Here is a 25825-nt window from a genome sequence, read left to right as displayed (position 1 = left end):
TCCTTTCTAGGCACATATGAATTTAGGTTGCATTGAACCGTGAGAGCTGGCTGTGAAAAGGCAGGTACATAGAGGCTGCTGGAGGCCATGACAGTTCATTGCCGCAAAACCCAATCGTGCCTCTGCTGGTGGGAAGCCCACAGTTAGAGAATGAAAGTAAAGCAAAGCATCTTTCCCTGTGTTGTTAGCACAGCTGCTGTTGTGACAATCAATTCATCTCAGGCTTTATCCGGTTTTGCTTACTTTTTGCACCAAAAACAAAATACTTGACCTCAACTGCAAGAGCGCTCTTTGAAACTGCAGAGACATGACCACACCCTTCCGTACGTGGTTTGTGGAACAGGCAGTGTCCGACGCTACCTTGACCAACTGTCCACTCTTAGCATCTGAGTCTGAGCATGAACCCACTAGTTTATTTGACTATGGGAGCAGGAATAGGAATAGATTTGAATCTGGTCTTGTCTTGATTTGATTTCAATTAGCGGTGTGAACTCTGGTAAAACATTTCAAATTGGGGATGCACCCGCGTGCAGAATTAGATAAGCGCGGGTACCTTAGGGGTTGTGGGCCTGGAGAAAACTCCAGTGATAGGAGGGATTAGAAAAGAACTTTAAAATCAAGGCCAGCACGGTAACATTGTGGTTAGCACAGTTGCTTCACAGCTCCAGGCTCCCAGGACCGATTCCCGGCTTGGGTCACTGTCTATGTGGAGTCTGCACGTTCTCCCCGTGTCTGCGTGGGTTTCTTCTGGGTGCTCCGGTTTCCTCCCACACTCCAAAGATGTGCGGGTTAGGTGGATTGGCCTTGCTATATTGTCTTTAGTATCCAAAAATGGTTAGGTTGGGTTACAGGGTTAGGGTGGAGGTATGGGCTTGGGTAGAGGTATGGGCTTGGGTAGGGTGCTCTTTCCAAGGGCCGGTGCAGACTCAATGGGCCAAATGGCCTCCTTCTGCACTGTAAATTCTATGATTCGATGATTCTATGACATTGTTTGACCAGGCCAGCAATGGAAAGGAAATGGGTTATCAGAGTTCTGGATCACCTCCAATTTGTGGAGGGTTGAATCCAGAAGACCGACCAGGATTGCATTGGAACAATTAGGTCTAGAGGTAACAAAGGCAGAGATGAGGGTTTAGTAGCAGATGATCATAGACGGGGGTGAAATCTGACAATTTTATGCAGGTAGAAAAGGATGGTCAGAAGTTGACCTTGGGGTCAAATATGACTCAAAAGTTGCAAACAGATTGCTTTAGTTCTCAACTTGCCAGGATGTAGGATGGAGTCAGTAGCAAGGCAATGGATTTTGGAACCGTCTCAGTATTTAAATGGAGGGAATTTCTGCTCCATGTCAGAGAAACAGTTTGTAAATTTAGCAACAGCATTTGTGAGATAGAATTGGGTGTAATCAGTGTACATCTGAAAACAAATGCTGTGCTTTTGGATGATGCCACCAAGGGCAGCATGTAGATGAGAATTAGGAGGGGGTCAAGGGTAGACCTTTGGGAGGCATCAGAGGTAACAGTGCATGAACAGGAAGAGAAGACATTGCAAGTCATACCCTGGGTGCAATTAGATATGATAAGAATGGAAGTAGGCAATAGCAGCTCCACCATTCGCGACTTCTCAGACACTGAAGCAGTCCAAGTCCACATGCAGTAACACCTGAACAATATTCAGACTTGGGCTGATAAGTGGCAAGTAACATTTTCGCCACTCAAGTGCTAATCAATGACAATTTCAACAAGAGAGAATCTAACTATCTCTCTTTGATCTGCAAAGGCATTACTGTAACTGAATACCTCACTATCAATATTCTAATGGTTAGCATTAAACAGAAACCGAATTGGACCTCAAATAAATGCTGCGGTAAGGTCAGCAGCGTGAGTTCATTTCCCCTACCGGCTGAGATTATTCATGAATAACCTTCCTTTTCAATCTTGCCCCTCGCCTGAGGTGTGGTGATCCAGTCAGCTCTCCCTCTCAAAGGGGAAAGAGACCTGTGGTCATCTGGGATTATGGTGACTTAAAAAGAAAACGTGGCTACAAAAGTAAGTCAGAGGCTGGGAATTCTACAGAGAGTCTACTTCCTGACTCCCCAAAGCCTTTTATTAGATGAAGAGCTATGGTGAGAGAAAGTCAGGATGTGATGGAATAGTCTCCACTTCCCTGTATGGGTGCAGCTCCAACAACACTCAAGAAGCTCAACAAAGCAGCAGGACAAAGCAGCCCACTTGATTGGTGCCCCATTCACCACCTTAAATATTCACATCCTCCACCATCGACGCAGAGTAGCAGCAGTGTGTACCATCTGCAAGATGCACTATAACAACTCACTAAGGCTGCTTTGATAGCACCTTTCAAACCTGTAACCTCTACAACCTAGAAGGACAAGGGTGCATGGGAACAACATCATCAGCAAGTTCCCCTCCAAACTACACACCATCCTCACTTGGAAATGTTTCAATGTTTCTTCACTGTCACTGGATAAAAATCCTGGAACTACCTTCCTAACAGGACTATGAATGTTCCTACAACACATGGACTGCAGCATTTCAAGAAGGCGGCTGAGCATTATCTTCTCAAGTGCAGTTGGAGATGGGCAATAAATGCTGATAGGTGCTGGTCTAACGCTAAATTGGGATGCTCCGCACCCCATAAATGGCGTAAATGTCTCGCTCGCCGCATAGTGTTAAAGTACAGTACGCAGATCATTAGTGGGCCTGACACACTATTCTCCAGGTCCTCCAAGATTCACCGCCTCCGATGGGCCGAGTTCCCGATGGCATGGTTCACTTGCGGTTTCAAAAATCGTGAATCTGGCACAGTGGCTGCTGAGTGAGAGAGAGCGAGAAGGTAGGAAGGTAGGCTGGCCCGGACACCAGCTGTGCTGGCTGTGGTGGGAGGGCCCCTGCCAGGGTCGGGTGAGGGGGGGAAACAGGTCGAGGAGCCGGGGTTCCCCCCCCATAGGACTGGGGCGGTGCCCAGGCACAGACCGCCATTATGGTGGCCATCTTGCTGCGCACTCACTGACCACCAGCCCTGCCCCTGGTTCTACACAGTGATACCGGCCGTATGGGTGCGGCCACCCCCGCCAATTGTTCTGGGAACGGTGCCAATTTTGCTTTCATAGAAGTCCACTGATTCTGTTCTGACATCAACACTTAGTCTATGTAACGGAGAATCCTGCCCGAGGATTTTACTAGATGAAGAGCTATGGTGAGAGAGAGTAATTGTTTTATTGGGATTAAGGTATCAATGGCGGAGATGATGGTGTGGTTTAACAAATTGGTAGCTGCAGAAATGTTGTGGCAAATAGGGAGATGTGGGTGGGGAATGACATAAGGAAAGCAATCCGACATGGCCTTACCTGTGATTGATACGATGGGACGAGCAAGAGCACATGGAATGTCAAGGTCAATGAGGTGGCCCTGAAAATGGATTGGGGAGTTTACATGAAGGAAGATATTTCTGAAGCAGAAAGTAAAGAGTGGTAAATTCAGCATAGACAGAGCATAATGAGTTGAGATGCAGGTTGAAATCCCCAAAGGTGAGAAATTGTTTGATGCAGAAGCTGAGGGAGGAAAGCAGTGAAGATACCTTGGTGAGAAATTATTTATTGTACTTGGGTGAGTTATAGAGAATGATATCTTTGAATGAGAGGTGAGAGGTGTAGAACAAAGTGAGTTGCTCAAAGGAGGAAAAAGTGCTGGAGGAGTAGGTCAGAAATCACGGTGTGATCTTGTGAAAAGTGCCAAACCACTGTGACTTTTTTCATGGTGCAAGTGGTGGAAGGTAAAACTAGGTGGGGAGGCTTTGTTAAGGAACAGTTTAGAAAGGGGGGAATGGAAAGCTCACTTCTTGTCCCACTCCTGCTTTTGTTCAAACACGGACAAAAGAGCTGAACTCTAGAGATGAGGTGAGAATGATGACCCTTGACATTAAGGCAGCATTTGACCGGGTATGGCATCAAGGAACCTGAACAAAACTGGAGTCAATGGGAATCAGGGGGAAAACCCTCTGCAGGTTGGATCATACCTGGCACAAAGGAAAATGGTTGTGGTATTTGGACGCTAATCATCTCAGCTCCAGGACGTCACTGCAGGAGTTCCTCAGGGTAGTGTCCTAGGCCCAACTACCTTCAGCTGCTTTATCAATTCCCTCCTTTTTAACAGAAGGTCAGAAGTGGGGATGTTTGCGGATGACTGCACAATGTTCAGCACCATCCACGACTGCTCAGATAATGAAGCAGCTCATTCCCAAATGCAGCAAAACCTGGACAATATCCAGGCTTGGGCTGGCAAGTGGCAATTGACATTCACGCCACACATGTTCCAGGCAATGACCATCTCCAATAAGAGGATTGAACCACCGCCTCATGACATTCAATGGCATTACCATCGCTGAATCCCCCACAATCAACATCCTGGGGGTTACCATTGATCAGAAACTGAACTGGACTAGCCATATAAATACCAGGGCAGGTCAAAGGCTAGGAATCCTTCAGAAAATGATAAACCTTCTGACTCCCCAATCCTGTCCACCATTTACTGGGCACAAGTCAGATGTGTGATGTAATACACACCACTTGCCTGGATGAGGGCAGTTCCAACAACACTAAAGATGTTTAACACCATCTGGGACAAAGGAACCCACTTGGTTGCTACCTCTTCCACGAACATTCAATCCCTCCATCACCGATGAATAGTGGTAGCCATGTGTTTCATCTACAAGATGCACTGCGGACCTTACCAAGGCTCCTTAGGCAGCATCTTCCAAACCTATGATCATTATCATTTAAAAGGACTAGAGGAGCAGGTACTTGGGAACCTCACCACCTGGAAGGTCCACTCCAAGTCACTCACCATCCTGACTTGGAAATATATCGCTGTTCCTTCACTGCCACTGAGTCAATATTCTGGACTTCCCGCCCTGACAGCACTGCAGGTGGCACTCACCCCACAAGGACTGCAGTGGTTAATGAAGTCACTCCAGTCACTCCAGCACCTTCTCAAGGGCAATTCGGGATGGGCTGGCCTAGTCAGCGATACCCACATTCCATAAATGACTAAAACAAATAGAGTTTGTATTTTTAAAAAGATGAGATATTGCCAATTCAATATATATGTAAGGGTGTAGCTCAGTGCAAGAAATAAGCCAGCCAGGCTCTTTATGTTAACTTACTTAGGTAGAGATGCAGGAAAAAAGTATTCATGGATTGTGCGGATGTTTTTTTACAGCTGAAGGTCACTTTCCACAGTAGCTGTAGTATTAGAATTTATCACTGAAACATTCAGCCTGCTATCATGGCTGATTGATAATCGTCTCAGTGGTGTTGATTTGGAACTCTTTACGAACTCTCAGTTTGCAGCAATGAGATCTTCTGGTGGGTTTTCAAAACATACCTTTGATGAGAGAAATTTTCAATAAAGAGAGAGGAGGTAAGACTATTGCCCTGTGGCAATCTCTTGGACTGCCAGTTAAAATGCAGCATATTTTAAACTCAAAGCTGAGGTAGCTGTGGCATCTGTCTGGTTTCAACCTGGGTTTATTTCAGCCACTGTCTCTGTGAGCTCCCGATATTCTGTGTCTGCATAAAGTCCTTTGAAATTGCTCCTGTAGTCACATGACCTTTGGTGAGCCAAAGTATTCTTTTCAAAAAGTTCAATACAGATTATATGATATATAAATATGTATATAACATATGTCCACCTGATGCCAATATAAAATAAAGATTCTATACAACACATATTCATCACAAAAGGAAAAAGTGGCATCATCTCTCAGCCAGGTTTATGTTACTGAAGCCATTATTCATTAATATTTTACGGATGGCTTGTTCACAGGACACTCTGGAGGGCGATGCGTAGAGGAGTGGTGAGAGCTAATCTGTGGGCAGCCCACAAGGTCAGCAATAACCGGGCAGCATGGTAGCATTGTGGATAGCACAATCGCTTCACAGCTCCAGGGTCCCAGGTTCGATTCCGGCTTGGGTCACTGTCTGTGCGGAGTCTGCACATCCTCCCCGTGTGTGCGTGGGTTTCCTCCGGGTGCTCCGGTTTCCTCCCACAGTCCAAAGATGTGCAGGTTAGGTGGATTGGCCATGATAAATTGCCCTTAGTGTCCAAAATTGCCCTTAGTGTTGGGTGGGGTTACTGGGTTATGGGGATAGGGTGGAGTCGTTGACCTTGGGTAGGGTGCTCTTTCCAAGAGCCGGTGCAGACTCGATGGGCTGAATGGCCTCCTTCTGCACTGTAAATTCTATGAAAAAAAAATGGTGAGTTGGATGAGAAGGAGATTGGTAGGATTAGCCACCATCGGACATATGATCTGCTCTATATCTGAATGAGTGAAATAGCTAAGTCTTGTAAACTAATCCAATGTAATGCAAGTTATGGTACTTAATAATAATATTCTTTATTGTCACAAATAGGCTTACATTAACACAGTAATGAAGTTACTGTGAAAAGCCCCGAGTTGCCCCATTCCGGTGCCTATTCGGGTACACTGAGGGAGAATTCAGAATGTTCAATTTACCTAACAGCACGTCTTTTGGGACTTGTGGGAGGAAACTGGAGCACCCGGAGGAAACCCACGCAGACACGGGGAGAACGTGCAGACTCCACAGACAGTGACCCAAGCCAGGAATCGAACCTGGGACCCTGGTGCTGTAAAGCAACTGTGCTACCCATTGTGCTACCGTGCTACTTACCTTCTTTCATCGCATTGCAACTCATGTAGTGACAAGTTGTCCCACTCTATTTTTATTGAAGTATCACAGTAAAGGGTAGAAAGTTACTGGCAATAAACTGATTGGAGGATGATGTCTACTTGTGGTCGCAGGTTTCTGCCATGGGTCACCATGTGACTGAACAAGCAGATTCTTGTCCCACAAATCTTTCAGCGCACAGGATGTCCCACGTGGTAGTGAGATCTGGAATGCAGGATTTGATTCCTTCACATTCCTTCCCTGCTGTCACTCTGCCTCATTAAGACGTTGCGACTCAAAGTGTCATACAGCTTCATGGAGAGGTTGACGCCATTTTGAACAATTGGTGACAAGCTCCTCCGTGTAATCAATGCCAATGTTATTGCACTTCAAGGAGATCTTCAGAGTATTCTTGAAGTCTTTTCCTTGACCTCCCCTGGAACGCTGGCCGTTGGTGAGTTGAGGAAACAGGACTTGGTGGGAAGATGCTTTTGGCTGTTTGGACACAACTCTCAGTCCATCAAAGTTGATTTTGCAGGAATCCTGCCTGAATGTTTAAGGAGCAGGTTTTAGGAAAGGCACTAGCATTTGTTCCACAATCCTCCCATTGAATCCAGAGGATGAGGTGGATGTATTGCTGATGGAATTTCTCTAGCGCTCTTGTATGTTCCTAATACAGAAACTAGGTCTCACTGTCATATGGATGTGTGGTCTGTACACTAGGACTTCTGATGATTTGTGGAAGTATTTCGCTGAAATTTTCCAGACCATCCCGCTAGCTGGATCTTCTGTCCCACCGATGACAATCCTCCATAACAGCATCCGTGGCACACAAAATCCCACAGACATTGTCCAGACCAGACAATCCCACGGCCAGCCAATGGCGGGCCCCCTCCCACCGGATAATACGCTGTGAGGGATTGGGGTGGGGGTGCAGGAATTCCACCCTTTGTGGTCAGGCACTCACTGCCAATGGCTGAGCTGGTGCACCTGATCTGGTGTTCATTTCCTCTCCAATGGTAAGCTTTTGGGAGAGGTGGCTGCAATTGTATGGAAAGTTCTCAACATATTCCATTATTTTGCCTTCAACTTATATTGGAGGTGGAATATTTGGTTGGCGAGGTGCGGGTTAATATGACTTTTTTTGGCAATATTCAAGTTTCTTGTGTGCAGAATTGAAGAGATGGAGAGTGACTGGCAAATCTGGTGAGTTGACAAGGACACTACAGCCATCTGTAAACAGTGACATGTGTCTATCTGTGATAGGCAGATTCGTTTTGGCACAGAGGCGACTAAGATTGAGGAGTTTTCCACCTAGGTGATATTTTATACTGAAACCCTGAGATCTTTTATGAAGTGAATGACCATTGTCCAGTACAATGCAAATAATTTGGGGGCTTGTTTGACACTGATTTGGATCTTGAAGGCATATGTTTCAGATCTCTCACTCTATGTTGCAGTTGTATCATCATGAAGCTGTTCCAGGATTGTCTTGAAGTTTCTTGGACATCTACTAGACCAGTAACAACAAGATAAGGAACCCATTGGCATCAGTCACTTCAAATCTTCCTTGTAAGTTCAACAGTCTGCGCGTGGGCAGTTTGAAGTCTTCATTAACCTACGCGAAAAAAAATGATGACTATCACGATTAGGTATTGTTTCCATTTGATCTCAGAGGAATTTTTGGCTTATGACAATTTTCAATAGGGTAAACCCAGCATGCAAATAAAAGGAAGGAATAAATAAAAGGAAAGGCAGCCACACAATCTGAAATAAATTGTACAATGATGAACTGGTAATGCTTAAATCTGAAATCAAAGCAGGAAATTTAGTATAATGTGTTAACAAATGGGATGTGCTAATGTATGACGCAGATGATGATGTATCACAGACACTATGGGAAAGAGAGAGAGAATGATGCCTGGAAACCAAGTGCCTATTCTGTAGCCTGTTTCGATGTAATCCTAGTAAACAAGTGTGCAACAGATGCAATTGTATGTCACTTATAACCCAAGACAGAAGGACTAATTTCAGAACATGGTGGCAGTAGTGGAGACATTGATGTAAAAGCATACATAAGTGTGAGTGAAGGAAGCACAGAATCTTTTAAAGTAGCTTGGGAATTTTATACAGACACAGCATGTATGCTGGAGAGAGGTAACAGTGAGCATACCGAGTGAGCAGTCCCCGTTCTTGCCCCACCTGTTTGACTGGCTCAAGGTCTCGTGGAGAGGTCAGCCGTGGGAGTTATGGAAATGTAATTTTCTCCAGTAACGAGCAGTGTCAGGTCTTCATGGCAAAGATCCAAAGTTAGTTCCTTTATTTACGTAATAGGTGCAATCGCAGATGATGTTCCCCAGGACGAAAAGAAAGGAAACAGCCATGGATTTTGATGACATTATTAATGCCACCGACACTTATTTTAGCCTGAAGCAAAATTTACTAATTGAACACGCACGATTCAGCCAGCGCTCGCAATGATCTGGGGAATGAGTTGAATCGCTCCAAACCGACTTATATTTCCAAGCTAGTTCTTGCAGTTACAGGACCCTGAAGGACGAGCTAATCTATGATTGCATAGTGATCAGGGTGGCACAGTGGCACAGTGGTTAGCACTGCTGCCTCACAGCGCAGAGACCTGGGTTCAATTACAAATTTGGGTAACCATGTAGAGTTTGTACATTCTCCCCCTTTCTGCAGGGTTTCCTCCAGTGCCACGGTTTCTTTCCACACTCCAAAGATGTGCAAGTTAGGTGGTTTGGCCATGATCTATTGCCCCTTAGAGTCCAAATGTTAGGTGGGGTAACAGGGATAGGGTGGGGGAATGGGCTCAGGCAGGGTGCTCTTGTGGAGGGTCAGTGCAGATTCAATGGGCTGAATGGCCTCCTTCTGCACTGTAGGGATTCTATGATTCCATGATAGTCATGGGAGTTCAGCATGAAAACCTCTCCAACTTTCTGCAGTCCAAAGATGGTTTTATATTGGATGAAGTGGTCCAGTATGAGAGGTAGGTCAAGCTTTGAGCATTTAGTTGGGCTATGATGCATGGCAACTCCGAGGCATCACATGATTCTATGGATTTGGTAGTGTCTATGGGCAGCAGTTTCACCCATACAAAATCTCCCCAAAAACAATCAAAAGAGCTGGAAAATCCACACCGGATCCAAACCCGACATAGTTGCCAAGACTGCCCAGAATGGTTTCAGTATGGAAAGAACTAGACATTTCAAGTGTTTCTGCAAATCCAACTATTTTAATTGAATCCACAGACCAACATAAATTTATAAAATACTTGTGACAGGGTGGCACAGTAGTGGCAGCTCACAGCAAGAGGGACCCGGGTTCGATTCCTGTAATCTGTAGAAATAATACAAATAAACAAGTGTTAAGCAAATAGCAGGTAAGAACCAAGTCCTATGCCTAAAGTCTAAGACAGAGGGACCCAATCTCAAGAACACGGGGCAGGATTCTCCGGTCTCCGACACCGAAATCGCGTTTGCCGATCGGCCGGAGAATCCTCGTTTGCTTTTGCGATGCTCCGCCCCTCCAAAGTGGTATACTCTAGGAGTATGCCGCATACCATATTGACGGCCTCAGGTCATTACCCAAGGCCTTCCCCCGATGCTCCGCCCCAACGGAATTGACCTCTCAAGCTATGTTTTGTCGGGAACACGGCGTGGCGGCTGTAGTCCAGCGCTGCCACAGTTTGGGGGTGAGCCGATCCGCAGGCAGGAGGGACTTTGGCAGGGGCTGGGGGCACTGTTCAGCGGTGGTCCGGGGGTCGTGAGCCTGGCCAAAGGAGGGGCACTATTTGGTAGGACGGGTCTACGCGCTGCCGGCGCCATGTTGCACGTCGTGGTCGCTGCGGACCGCCATCGTGCGCATGTGCTGCCACGGACCCGGCAATTCTCCGGCTGTATCAGCAGCGAGAGCTGGGTGCTCTACGCTGCCTGCCTGTTAGCCCTCACCAAACAGAGGATCGGTGACCATTTTGCACTGATCTTTTGGTTGTAAAATGCCACCATTCTCATGCCGGCATCAGGACATAGCCTGAAAATCAGATTATCCAGCCCAGGACAAGAAGTCAGGCCAAAGTGGCAGGAGAGACACCTGATCAGAACACATCAACTTCTCTTTCTTTTATGGTTGCTGACTATCCTGCAATTTTTTCCAGCATATTGTGCTTTTGTTCTAATCCATTGGGTTTTAACCTCCTCTGGCAGTGCAATGGTTAATTTGTCTAAAATTCACTTGTTCCTGATTTAATGCTAAATTAACAGCTATGTTCAATTAATTGGAGAAATTGGTGTGGAGCGTCAAATAGTGCACCACGAGAACCAATTAAATTCTGGATTGTTTAAAGAGGAGATTGATGCACTGATGAGTTTGGCCACACTTGTCATCCAGATGCATGGTTGGTGTTCAAAGTTGGCTGCTTTTTGGGCGAGTGTGAGGGGCATTTTGCATAAAACTCCTTACAGAAGCTCATGAAATACTGGAAGATTGCACCACTGAATATACTGGAAATACTGGATTATTGTCCACCACATTCTGTCACAATACACAATGTCATCACACACCATTTACTATGCAGCATTGGTTCCCAATCTACCTTCTCCCATCAGCTCCAAGGCAGGAAACACTTCACTGACAGGTGTCAACGGAATTTCACTGGTCACACATTATATATCTTCCATTCCAATATTTAGCATTGCCCTGTAGTTCAGATATGACTTATCTTCCTTGCACATCTTCTTTAACTATGGCATAATTCTAACACGGATAAACTGCAATAAATCATGTTCATTTCCTTAATGATATTGCATGCTCCTGAGCATGTCATTTTAGTCTGTCAGTCTAACTCATCAAGTATTGATGCTGGGGAAATCGACATTGCAAGCAGTTAGTGTCATTATGAACGCTTTTAGTGCCTGCATGTCAGAATCTTGATTGATGGTGGTAGATACAGAATCCCCGAAGAGGTCACAAGCTGTGAGGTGCTAGTTTTAGTCAGTTTGATTGAAGTCTGCACTATAGCTGGACTGACTGAAATTTCAGGGAACACTATGCTGCAAACAATTCCAATGGCCCACTGACAATTATTCAGGGAGTATATGTGATTAAGTGACATTATGCTCTTCAACGATGGCAGTACTGACTGCAAACCAATTTCAACTTGATAATTACCCATTGTGCAACTTGCAAGTTTATTGAACAAGTATCAAATTGAAAAGTCTCCAATTTACACGTCGGGGGGGAATGGGAGGCACAGGGTGAGTATTATTGACAAAATGAGATTTGAATCGATACGTTGAGAATATTGGCATTGGCATTGATGTTCTGTCATATTTCATTTTTACATAGAGATGTTTAAACTTGTAGAGATCTATAATTAGTGGTGATCAATATAATATACTGTCACACCAACATGGGCGAGTGCATGGTCAATTCCAGCCCCACGTGCCGCGGTGTCACAACACAAGTAAATTATCCAATAAATTATTAGACAAATTCCTGAAATCTTTGGCTCTTAGCTGCCCAATAATTACAGCCACCAGGTTTGAACTTGAAGCACAATTGCTGTTTATTTATAACAAAAATAATGATGAAATGTGCATTAAATGCAACTGGATAACGACAAGCTGACCTTCTGCTCCCTTTAACTGTCCCATGCTCTACCCACACACGCAAGACAGACAAACACAGAGGGGCACAAAGGGCTAAAAATCGTAAGGTTGAAGGTCAAAAGATGAGAGTCTTTGCTTTCAATGGTGGTTCTTTCACACATTTTCTTCACAGCATGCTTGCTGATTAAAGTCTCTGGTTTAGAGCTGGTAATGGTCTTCCCTGCAGAGTCGTTGATTCAGTACTTACAGGCAGCAAGCCTTCTGAAGACACACTTTAGTTCTTATCAAACTTGGCCTTCAGCTCAAGGTTCACATCCAGGCCTATATCTTTCTGCAAGGACACTTTATTTCACATCAAATCTTGCATTCAGCTCATGGTTTGACTTCAAGACTTTGTAGTCTTGTGGGAAGAGAGAATCAACCCTTACAGTGGACTAATAGAGAAGATTAGTCAGATGTTTGTGGAGAGAATTAGTTGGAACCCTCAATCTCGGCTGCAGAATCAAAAGTGAAACCAAACTGGAATCTCATGACTTTAAAAACATTCCAGCAGGGTCAGATCCAATAACCAACCTGTTACCGGGCAGAGCACAGCCCTTTGGGCCAATTAATTGACCAGCAGCCAAATCAATCAAACTGACTCATCACTTTTGATAGCCAGTCTAAAACCCCACAGCCGTCTGGATCCTTCTGTTTCAATTAAAGGTACCGGCTACCTTAAAGACACATGTCCATAACTCATCCATGGATCAAAAATGCTAGGCAAAAATAAAAGAAAGGGAAATAAAGGAATAGACAGAGAATAAATAGGAACAAACAGGAAGGACCCTTACAATACCACAAATCCAGTAGGGATACAGGAGAAATTTAATTGCTCAGAATGTAGTGAGAAGTGGAACTTGCTATCTCATGGAGTAGCAGAGATGCATTTAAGAGGACGTTGGCTATTTATATGAAGGTGAAAAGATTGGAAAGATATAGTGATATGGTGAGTTAAAGTGAATAAAGTGAGAGGAGGCTCATGTTGAGCACGACTACTCGTTGGCATAGACCAGAGGCTGAATACTCTGCTACCTGCCACCGGCCATGAGAATTGCGATCAGATGGATGATAGTACACAATGGAAAAATCGTAATTTGCACCTGCCGCCTATTCTAATGCCATGCTCCGGTCCCTCGCACCAACGGGTACATGCAAAACCATAATTTGCATGGATTCAAACATCATTAGTGGGTTGGAAACAGTATGCCCCACCCCTCTGCGATGCTCCACCCCTCTTAAGCAGAAGTCACACAGGTGCGAAGTGGTGCAACTATTTAGAAGTGGGGCCTGGGCATCATGGCTGCTGAAGGGGAACGAGAAGGCAAGAAAACTTTCAGAACCTCTCAGAATTGGCCGGGTGGCTGCCTGGGCTGGGAGGAGCAGCGGGGAACAACCTGTGCCAAGTATGTGGCCTCAGGGTGTCCCACTCGGTATCGGGGTGCCCTGGCTCAGACTGCCATCCCTTTGGTGCTACTGAGAGGCCACTGGCTGTTCACACTGCTGATGGCTCATTGGGTCCTTTAAACGTTCACAGAGCCTTTGGTCATCTGCGAGCCCACCCAGGCCCATCCTCTGAAAACCTCAGATCCCAGCAATGACGTCAATGGGATGGGTGTGGCCAAGCTTAATCACCAGCCCACCAGATGTAGCTCCTCAATGCACCCATCAGAAGCGCAGCCCCACTGCAAGGGAATAGCAGAGCTCACCCCAAACAAAAGACATATGAACTGTGGTCTATGACACCGACACAGGCACATTGCCCTTCTTAGGGTAAACACCTCACTATTGACACTACCAATTAACCCACCCCTCAGGACCACAAGCTGTATCCAATGCTGCCTGTCCACCTTGCCTCTTCTCCCATCCGCTCTGCCCCCGGCCAGGAAACATGACCAGCTCCATGTCACAACTTGCACATCCGGTTGCCACCTAGCTGGCAGGATAACACATGGCCCACCCTGTGAGGGACCCACAGTCGACCCCATTGAGGGAAACAGGACAGGAGCCACAGACCCCATCACTGACATGGATTGCAGCAGCCACCAGTATCCCTGTTGACAGGGATGGGTGGTGAGGATAGAGGATCCCCACATCACAGGCCCGGTGCCACTCACTGACAGGGATAGAGGCAGCAGGTCTTCTGAAGACACACTTTAGTTCTTATCAAACTTGGCCTTTGGCTCAAGGTTCACATCCAGGATTTACAGTACAGGAACGGACCAAATGGAGCTGTGGATGAGGGCATATTGAGAGGGCCGGGTGGGATGGGAGTGGGGGGACGTGTTGAGCGTGACGCTGTAGTACAACTCAGGGTAACAATGTAAGCTGATGGGCAAAGGATTACTCATTTTACGAACATTTCTGTTGTCGTCCGCCGCCCCCCTCCCCCCCCCCCCCCCCCCCCCCCCTCCACCACCTCAGGGAATGAATTTTGGAGTACAGCCAGCAATGCTTGCTATCTACCTGGCCACTGCTGTTGTTGCGGACGCATGGATGATGGAGGAGCAGGACCAGCTCGGGGGGGGGGGGGGGGGGGGGGGGGCTGCCAAACTGGAATCTGCCAAACTGGAACCTGCCTCAGAATAGCAGGGGCCAGCCGGTGAGGCTTCAGTGCCGTCTAATAGGGCGAGGAGGCGGTGCAAAAGAAGTGTCACATCTACTACACATACACTATCGCGACCTGTTCTTCAAGGAACTGCCAGATCACCTGTGCCACCGAAGACAGGGGCACCGTGTGCTACCTCTGTCAAATGGTGACGCTCCTGGCAGCATGTAGGTTTGAATGAGTCCAGCTTTTCTCGGTAGCCATCAAGGTGACGGTCGCCCTGAACTTTTATGCCTCTGGATCATTCCTGGGCTTGAACAGGGACCTGTGTGTGGGATTTCATAAACACCTGCACACAGGGACATCCACACTGTCGAGTATTCCCTGTGCTTCTTGGCTGGAATGAGAGTGTTTGGGGAGGGGAGCGCTTACACGCAGCTTCAGCTTGTCAGGCCCCTCAGCGCTAATTCTGGTTTCAGCAAATCAGACACCAGCGGCAATGGGAATTGCTTAATTCACATGGGCAGAGTGCGGCCCAATTTGCATGTCCTGAATTGCTGAATGAATAGTGCCCCCAACAGAAATGTGTATCGCACGCTATTCAGTTCCGGCGGGACCATTTTTTCTCCCAAACGGAGAATTCGGCTCCACTTGTCCCGTTCTTGCGCAGTAAATCCTTGGCTGGATTTGACCGGGGGCTAGCATGCCGGCAGCATAGAGCACTCAGTTCTAGCTGCCAATACGGCTGGAGAATTGCCGGGTCCGTGGTCGCGTATGCGCATGGCGGAGGCTGGCAGCGGCCTGTAGCGGTCGCACCGTGCTACATGGCAGAGGCCGCTCACGGACCCGGCTGGCAAAATAGGGCCCCTTTGGCCAGCTGGGGCGCCTCGGACCACCCCCCCCTCACAGTGCCCCCAGCCCCTAATAAAGTCCCCCCGTGAGTGCGGATCAGCACTCCCCGACTGTGGTGGCGCTGGACTGAGTCCACAGCTGCCACGCCGTGTTCCCGACGGATGAGACCAAACGTGACCGCTGCCTTCGGGAATTTGGCTGGTCGGGGGCGGAGCATCGGGGGGGGGGGGGGGCCTCAGGCAATGTCCTGAGGCAACTCTCATCGCCGCTTTGGAGGGGGCGGAGCATCATGAAAGTGCCGTTGCCCTCATTTTGGTCGGCAACTGTGGTTCTCCAGCCGATTGCCGAACGCGATTTTGGCGTCGGCGACTGGAGAATCCAACACCAACACACATTACTCAAGGAATTCAAGGCACTCAACCTGCCTGGCACTGGTGGCAATATTCAATCAGAGAACCATAGAACTCCTACAGTGCAAAAGGAGGCCATTTGACCCACCAAGTCTGCAACGACCCTCTGAAAGAACATCCTACCTCGGCCCATTTCCAAGCCTTATCCCTGTTTTCCTGTAACCGTACCTAACCTGCACATCTTTGGACTGTGAGAGGAAACCGGAGCACCCGGAGGAAACCCCCGCAGACATGGGGAGAACGTGCAAACTCCACACATTTACCCAAGGCCAGAATCGAATCTGGGACCTGACGCTGTGAGGCAGCAGGATTAACCACTGTGCCACGATGTTGCCCAGAAGCAGATGATTTCACCAGCAAATTAGATGGCTGTCATCGTCTTATTCCAATACGCTATCCAGCGCACTCAGTTCCCTGCTCAGAAATAAAGCACGTCCACTGAGACTGTAACAGGCCCCTGGCAAAAATGGATAGCCTCCGTTAGGATGGATGAGAATCAGATTGTATTATTTCCCTGGCTGGAATTCGCACTTCTGTTTTCTGTTCTTTGAAACCAATCTCGTTCAGGGTTAATTTCGCTCAACACGTCATTCCTTGAAGCAGCTTCTTTTTTCAAAGTATCTATTTTTATATCTGTAAACAGATGTTTAATAGTCATTCCAGAGAGGTGGATGTAAGGTAACCAAGTTTGGGAACTAAGAATTCCATTAAAAAAAAATAAAAAATGGAAAAGGAGGGGAAAGTCCTGACAACAAAAGGCAACATAAGAGAGTAGTGAATTAAGATCTTGGCTTGGAAGTTCAAGAAGTAGAATCAATATGGGTAGACATTGTTTTGTTATGCTCTTGACTTAGCATAAGCTGCTTCCTTGATATGCACTCTGACAAAGGAAGGTTCAGACGTGGAGATAGCTTCAACACGTTTATTGAACTATTAACAATTCTCCTACTTGGATTCGACTCTATTGTTAATCCTTCTATAGCTACTCAGACTGATGAACCAGTCTGCTACAATCCACGTGGTGGGTGTGATGTTCAATCAACCTTGTGTCTGTACTCACTGAGTGTCTCCACTGGAAAGAGGAAGATCATGTGTGCTGTGTCCTTTTTATATGGGTTGGTATAATGCCCTCCTGTGGTGGTGTCACCTCTATGTGTATCGTGAATGCCCATTGGTCGTGTCCTATCTTACTGACCTATTGGTTGAATGTCTGAGTGTCATGTCTCTGGTGCTCCCTCTAGTATCTAGCTAGTCTACGTATATTTACATTAACCCCTTGTGTATTTACAGTGATGCATATCACCACAGACATTAGGAATAGTGAGGGATGGAATCACTGGTAAATGTAGTGTATCGGCCCCCAAACAATAATGACACAAGTGGACAGTGTATTACTTGAGAAACAGTAGGAACTAGTAACTAAGGTAATGCAACAATTGTAGTGGACTTTAGTCTTGGTGGCAATTGGACAAATACATTTAGCAAAGGTCATCTGGAGGATGATATGGAATGAATTCCAGACAGTTGCACAGAACAGGACATCATGGAACAAACCAGGGAGGAAGCTATTTTTGATCTTGTACTGGGTGATGTGGCAAGATTAATTATTAATCTTATAGTTAAGAATTCTCTGGAGGAGAGAGATCATATGATGGAATTTAACAAGCTGTTTCAGTGACATACTTAAGGTCAAAACACGAGTCTGAAACTTATATAAATCCAATCATAATCTTTCGTATTACACCACAGTTCAGAAGATTCTGGTTTCTATTGGTGCTAGCTATGGTCTGTTTGGGAATGCAAGTAAAAAGCATAAAGGTAGATAAGGAATGGAAAGCACTCGGGCGGTACAGTGTCGCAATGGTTAGCAAGGCTGCCTCACGGCACTGAGGACCCAGGAGCGCACCTGGCCCCAGATCATTGTCCATGTGGAGTTTGCACACTCTCCCTGTTTCTGCGTGGGTCTCACCCTCACAACCTAAAGATATGCAGGGTAGCTGGATTGGACACGTGAGATTTTACTTTAATTGGAAAAAATTTGGCACTTGAAAATTAAAGAAAAAAGGAATGGAAAACACTTAAGCAATATGATCAAAATTGTAAACAAAAATACATTTCATTGAGAAGCAAGGGGCGTAATTCTCCCAGGCTCCCATTGAGGGGTTCAGTGGTAATTTTGGGGGGGGGGAAATTTGATGGAATTCACAAAAATCAGTTTTACCCTAGTGTGAATTTATCTTCCATTGGTGCCTACCATGGGGGAGCGGCAACCTGCTTGAGGCAAGGGTGAAACTCGTTTGCATCCTGCTAATGGATGCAGATGAAGGTCCAAACCCCCCAACGCCTGATTCTCTGCAGAGCCAGCAGGAAAACACATCCGTGTGTAACAAGCTTGGAACAATGGGGTGTGAAGTGGTCCGGTCTCACCTAAACAACGCCTGGGGTTGCCTTCGGAGTGCAGAATGGAGGCCTTTGGCAGTCCTGGAACACTGCAGCAGTGGGTGGGGGAGCATCAATATGTGAAGCTTCCAGATTCAGTCTCCTGAAAGCGGTCCAACCTCAGAATTCCCCTTGAGGTACATCTTCTTTCTCAGGAGATCCATCTTCCTGCCCCAGAGAGCTCGCAGAGATCCACCTTCATTTTCAGGAGGTTCACCTTCTTTCTTCAATAGTGGATCAGTGACGATGGGCGCCTTGGCAATATGTGCCTGGATAGGATGGCGGACTACGCACCATCAGGTCTACCCCACCACGGAATACAGTGCAAAACATCGGGCTGCATAATTAATGAGGTTGGGGCTGGAAGATTTGTGTGATTTCCAGCCAATGTCTGCAGCGGGAAACACTTCAGGTTCCTGTGCCCACCACGGGACTTAATCTCCACATTGGAGAATTCAACCCAGGAAGTCGATGGGAGAAGTAATCCATCCAAGGTACTTCTAACAATGCAAGAATGGTAGTATGTCTGAGGGTTGACTCAATATTGGAATTCAGCAAAAGAAAAGCAAAAAATTGATTTTAAAAAAGTAGAATATGAGCGTAGAGCCAGAAATATATTGTAGGGTTTTACGGTCGCATCACGGTGGAGGAGTGGGTGTAAAATCTGGCGAGTCTTTCAAAACTCCATTGACTTTGGTAGAAATGGAAAAACCTGACTGCATCATGTTCCACCCTTAAGAGCAGAGTATAAGAACTTCTACAAGCAAGTAAATTGGAAGAGAACAGAAAAAATAAATGTCCCTCCCTTAGTACATTGTGACTATTCTTTTCCATTTGAAAAATAAAACTCATGCACTTGGATGGAGCTTAGAGATTCAAGGCCTCAAATCTCTGCAAAATGGCCTTCACATACAAACTGGACCGTTGCATTCAGAAAGAGAAAGTTGATAGTAAAATAGGTTCAGAATCATAGGACCAGAAATAGGCCGTTCGTTCATGCAAGATGGTTTCCCCCATTTTGTTATTTCATGGCTGACCCATATCTTAACGACAGTATAGCATCCTGAAACTCGCTCCCAAACAACCCTGTTGGATGCATCTATACCAAATGACCTGCAGCGGTTTATCATCACCTTCCCAAAGGCAATTAGGGATGGGCAACAATGTTGGTCTTGCCAGTGACGTCCACATCCTGTGAAAGAATGAATGAAAACTGAATCTGCTGTGGCCCAATGGTGCAGTGGAAATACTATCTCAACAACTTCAGTGTTGTGCTATTTCAGTGCAGTACTGTGCACAGAAGCAGATTTAAAATGAAAAACACATCATGCCCAGGCGCAGGGCCCCTTCCAATGGAGTGCCCCACGACAGCTTGTGCCTGTGGGCACCAATCAACGCCTGATAATTCACATGCTGAAAGGCTGAGCCTACCAGCAGACAATACAGGGCCACATCGGACTTTGATTAGTCGGGTACCTTTAGAGCGAGAAAGCAGACTGATCCGAATTTTAAGGCTCATGCACGAGGAATGAGAGTGACCAAGATGAGGAGGGAAAGATGCAGAGGCAAAAGATCCTGTGCTTTTCTTTTGCGAATAAAGGTGCAGCCAGCAGGTTTCTTGACCCAGGGCTGAGGGCAGACCAGCAGCAATAACAAGGGCAGAGGCAGCGGGTCAAAGTGAACCAGCTGGTCAGTAACCTTCACGCAGTGAGGGTGCTGGCAAGGGGCAACTCGGCCATCAGGCTGTGGATGACAGGCCAGCCAGCAACAGCGAATTGAGGCACGAGGCGCTAGCCGAAAGCCACAAGGAGAGCCAGCCGGTTGGGGTCAGCAGCTGTTGTTGCCGGGAGGAGGGAAAGAAATGAAGGTGAATCCGAAGCCTTACAAAGAGCAAAGAGATATCTGACTGTGCAAGTGCTACACTCGTTGGATATGCTGCCTTTCAGCGACCCATTTTCTATCTTAGTGGAAATAAAAGTTTGCACTGCACTATTGTGAAGAAACCATGCAGCTTGGTGTCCGAGCCAAAATGTCTCCCTCAACCAACATCATTAAAAACGGATTATCCGGTGTTTTATTTTGTCACTGTTTGTGGGATCTTGCTCTGTGGAAATATTGGCAGCTACCTTTCCTAATTCACTGCCATGACTACACTTCAAGAGAACCTCGAGCCTCCCTATCCTGGTGATAGGTGCCACATAAATGAAAACCTATCTTTTTTTAAAACAATTTTAATGAGGTATTTTTGGCATTACAAACAACCACAGTATAAAAATAATGTACAAAGAACAATAACCATAGTGCAACCGACGACACCCATCCCTCCGAGGCCCGCCTATCTATCCCCCTACTGTATGCTACCCTAGTTCCCCCCCCCCGCTGATGATTAATTCTCCGCAAAGAAGTCGATGAATGGTTGCCACCTCCGGGTGAACCCTAATACTGACCCTCTCAAGGCGAACTTAATCTTTCCAGACCGAGAAAGCTCGCCATGTCGATTAACCAGGCCTCCGACTTCGGAGACTTAGAGTCCCTCCAAGTTAGTAATAACCGTTGCCGGGCTACCAGGGAGGCAAAGGCCAGAATATCTGCCTCTTTCTCCTCCTGGACTCCCGGATCTTCCAACACCCCAAAAATCGCCACCCGTGGACTCATTTGCACCCTTGTCTTCAATACTTTTGACATGATGTTAGCAACCCCTGCCCAGTATCCCCTTAGTTTTGGACACGCCCAGAACATGTGGACATGGGTCCACCCGCACATTTTACACACCTGTCTCCCATCCCAAAGAATCTGCTCATCCGGGCCACTGTCATGTGCGCCTGGTGTACCACCTTGAATTGGATCAAGCTAAGCCTTGCGCATGTAGCGGTCACATTGACCCTGCTCAACACGTCCGCTCATAGGCCATCCTCCATCTCACCCCCCAGTTCCTCCTCCCACTTATGCTTCAGCCCCTCTATCTGCGTCTCCTCCACCCCCATTAATTCTTTGTAGATGTCCGAGATGCTCCACTCCCCCACCCATCCCCTAGACACTACCCTATCCTGGATCCCTCTTAGTTGCAGGAGTGGGAAGGATGATACCTGCCTGCACAGAAATTCCCGCACCTGTAGATATCTGAAGTCGGTCCCTGCTGCCAATCCAAACCTCTCCTCCAGCGCCCACAAGCTAGGGAAGCTCCCTTCCAGAAACAGGCCCCCCCTCTTCTCAATTCCCGCCCTTTGCCATACCCGGAACTCCCCCATCTAAGCTCACCGGAGTAAACCGGTGGTTGTCACATATTGGGGACCAGCCGATGCACCCACTGCTCCAACGTACCTCCTCCACTGACCGCAGATCCTCAGGGCCGCCACCACTACGGGATTGGTAGAATATCTCGCCGGCGGGAACGGCAGAGTTGCCATTATCAACGCCCCCAAGCTGGTGCCCCTACATGAAGCTGCCTCCATCCGCTCCCAAACCGACCCTGCCCCCACCACCCACTTCCTAATCATCGCAATATTGGCCGCCCAGTAATAATTACTGAAGTTTGGCAGGGTAAGCATCCCCTCTCCTCGATTCCTCTCGAGCATCGCCTTCTTCACGCGTGGGGACTTACCCGCCCAAAGCCCAAAATGATTTTGTTAATCCTCTTACAAAAAGACCACGGGATGAAAATTGGGAGGCATTGGAACACAAATAAAAATCTCGGTAGGACCGTAATTTTAACTCTCTGCACCCTCCCAGCCAGCGACAGCGATAGCGCATCCCATCTCCGAAACTCGTCCCTCATCTACTTGACTAACCGGGACAATTTCAATTTGTGTAACCGGCCCCAGTCACGCGCCACTTGTATCCCCAGATATCTAAAATTGTCCCCCACTAACGTAAACGGTAACTCCCCAGCCGACCCTCCTGACCTCTTGCCTGGACTACAAACGTCTCGCTCTTTGTCATATTCAGTTTGTTTCCCAAAAACCGGCCAAATTCCCCAGAATCACCATGATCTCCCTCATCCCTGCCCCTGGATCTGCTACATATAAGAGCAGGTCATCCGCATAAAGCGATAATCTATGTTCCACACCCCCCTAACCAGCCCCTTGAAGCTCGCAGAGCAATTGCCAGCGGCTCGATGGCTAACGCAAACAACAGTGGGGAGAAGGAACATCCCTCTCTTGTCCCCCGGTGCAGCCTAAAATAATCCGAGGTCTGAGGTCGTCTTGTTCGTCCTTACACCGGCCTCCGGGGCCTGGTACAGCAACCTAACCCAGTCGATAAAGCCCCTACCAAACCCAAACCAACCCAGCACCTCCCATAGATTGTCCCACTCCACCCAGTCAAATGCCTTCTCCGCATCCATGGCCACAACTACCTCAACTTCCCTGCTCTCCGGGGGCACCATAATCACGTTGAGCTGCCTTCTTATATTGCCCACCAACTGCCTACCCTTGGCAAATCCGATTTGGTTCTCCATAATCACCTCCGGCACACAATCTTCAATCCTGGAGGCCAAAACTTTGGCCAGCAGCTTAGCGTCCACATTGAGCAACGAGATCGGCCTGTAGGACCCACACAGCTCCGGGTTCTTGTCCCACTTCAATATTAACAAAATGGTGGCCTGTGACATCGTCGGGGGCAGCTCTTCTCTGTCCCGCGCCTCGTGAAAACCTCGGCTGGGTTAAACAGGGCGTTCAGGGACTTTTACAGCAGACTCTATCCCTCCGAACCCCCCATGGGGCCTGAGGAGATGAGACGCTTTTTGGATGGGCCCTAATATCCCCGAGAATTTCTTGTAGAGTTCCACCGGGAACCCGTCCGGTCCTGGGGCTTTACCTGACTGCATTGCCTTCAAGCCCTCAGATATTTCTTCGGCCCTGATCGGAGCCCCCAGCCCCTCCACCAGCTCCCTGCCCACCCTTGGGAAAGTCAGCCCATCCAAAAAGCGTCTCGTCTCCTCAGGCCCCGTGGGGGGTTCCGAGGGATAGAGTCTGCTGTAAAAGTCCCTGAATGCCCTGTTTAACCCAGCCGAATCTCCTCCCCAATTCCCATCCCCATCAACCACCTTACCTATTCCCCTAGCCCCCTCCCTCTTCCTAAGCTGCAGTGCCAGCATTCTGCTGGCCTTCTCCCCATGTTCATAAAACGTCCCCCTCTCCTTTCTAAGCTGCTCTACTGCCTTGCTCGTGGACAGTACCCCGAACTCAACCTGCAGCCTCCGACGTTCCCTTAACAGTTCCACCCCGGGGTCACCCCATACCTCCTATCTATCTGTGGAATCTCCTTAATCAGTCGGTCCATCTCTGCTCTATCCGTCCTGTCCCTATGAGCTCGGATTGAAATCAGCTCCCCTCTCACCACTGCCTTCAGCGCCTCCCAGACCACCGCTGCTGAGACTTCCCCCTTGTCATTGACCTGCAGGTAGTTCTGCATCCACTTCCTTACTCTCTCGCACACCGCCTCGTCCGCCAACAAGTCCACATCCAATCGCCATTGCGGGCGCTGGTAGCTCTCTTCACTAACATGCAGTTCCACCCAATGTGGGGCATGATCCGAAATAGTGATGGCCAAATACCCCGTTTCCACCATCCACGCCCGCAGATCCCTACTCAAATGAAAAAGTCAATCTGGGAGTACACTTTATGCACATGCGAGTAGAAAGAGATCTCCCTCCCCATCGAGTGCCCAAACCTCCATGGGTCGACCCCCCCCCCCCCCCCCCCCCCCCCCCATCTGCTCCATGAACCCTATCAGTTCCTTTGCCATTGCTTGCACCCTACCCGTTTTCGAACACGACCGGTCCAGGCCGGGGTCGATGACCGTATTAAAATCCCCTCCCATCACCAGCTTATGCGAGTCCAAATCCGGTATCTTCCCCAGTACCCTCTTTATGAATTCGACATCGTCCCAGTTCGGAGCATACACGTTAACTAAGGCTACCTTCCTCCCCTCCAGCTTACCGCACACCATGACATAACGGCCCCCCCTGTCCGAGACTATACTACCCACCTGGAATTGCACCCGCTTATTAATTAAAATCGCCACCCCTCTCGTCTTGGTGTCCAGCCCCGAATGGAAGATCTGACTGACTCAGCCCTTCCTCAGCCTAACTTGATCCGCTACTTTCAGGTGTGTCTTCTGCAACATCACCACGTCCGCCTTCAGAGCCCTCAGGTGCGCGAACACACGAGCCCTCTTGACAGACCCATTCAACCCTCTAACATTCCAGGTGATCAGCCTGGTTGGAGGGGGCACCACGCCCCCCCTTTGCCGATCAGCCATCCCCCTTCCTGGGCCAGCCCCCAGCCTATGTGCCACACCTCCATCGGCCTGCCCCCAGGCACCCCCCACCCCCGACCTCCTCTCTGTCCCAAAACCTAAGTCCCTCTCGCGTCAGCAGAGTAACTCCCCCCTTCCCCCCCCCCCCCCCAGCAACACCACCTTGTAACCTAACCCCTACCCTATATTGAACCTATACGCACTCCCCACTGTACGGCCGTAGACTAGCTCACCCAGCTAGTTAGGTGACCCTAGCCTCCAGCGCCAAGAAGTCGCCCACCTATTGTTCCCGACTCCCCTCCCCCGCCCATCAAAACTACCTCCTTCATCAAGCCAAGACCGAGCCATCTCCCAATTACCACAGAAGACAACCCAGAGACAGACAGAAACCCCCACAAAGAACCCGCCCAATCATGCAAATTTAGGGAGGATGGTAAAAGAGGTGAGTGGTGGGGGTTGTATTGTTAATTAGAGATAGTATAACAGCTGCAGAAAGGCAGTTCGAGGAGGATCTGCCTACTGAGGTAGTATGGGTTGAAGTCAGAAATTGGAAAAGAGCAGTCACCTTGTTGGGAGTTTTCGATAGGCCCCCCAATAGCAGCAGAGATGTGGAGGAACAGATTGGGGAACAGATTTTGGAAAGGTGCAAAAGCCACAGGGTAGTGGTCATGGGTGACTTCAACTTAACAAATATCGAGTGGAAACTCTTTAGATCAAATAGTTTGGATGGGGTGGTGTTTGTGCAGTGTATCCAGGAAGCTTTTCTAACACAGTATGTAAATTGTCCGACCAGAGGGGAGGCCATATTGGATTTGGTACTTGGTAATGAACCAGGGCAAGTGATAGATTTGTTAGTGGGGGAGCATTTTGGAGATAGTGACCACAATTCTGTGACTTTCACTTTAGTAATGGAGAAGGATAGGTGCGTGCAACAGGGCAAGATTTA

At 47.8% G+C, this 25825-nt stretch overlaps 1 long non-coding RNA gene across 1 annotated transcript in view; it reads left to right on the top strand.

Moving 5' to 3' along the window:
• LOC119968638 overlaps positions 1–25825 on the top strand; it is a 76074-nt gene that overhangs the window by 25625 nt on the left and 24624 nt on the right. Inside the window, exon 3 of the long non-coding RNA XR_005461159.1 lies at positions 8167–8278. This is a non-coding gene — a long non-coding RNA (uncharacterized LOC119968638). The remainder of the gene's footprint in view (positions 1–8166; positions 8279–25825) is intronic.

This window comes from Scyliorhinus canicula, chromosome 1, assembly GCF_902713615.1.
Source record: "Scyliorhinus canicula chromosome 1, sScyCan1.1, whole genome shotgun sequence".
NCBI lineage: Eukaryota > Metazoa > Chordata > Chondrichthyes > Carcharhiniformes > Scyliorhinidae > Scyliorhinus > Scyliorhinus canicula.
Note: the sequence above shows the minus strand (reverse complement) of the source record. Positions and strands in the feature narration are given on the sequence as shown.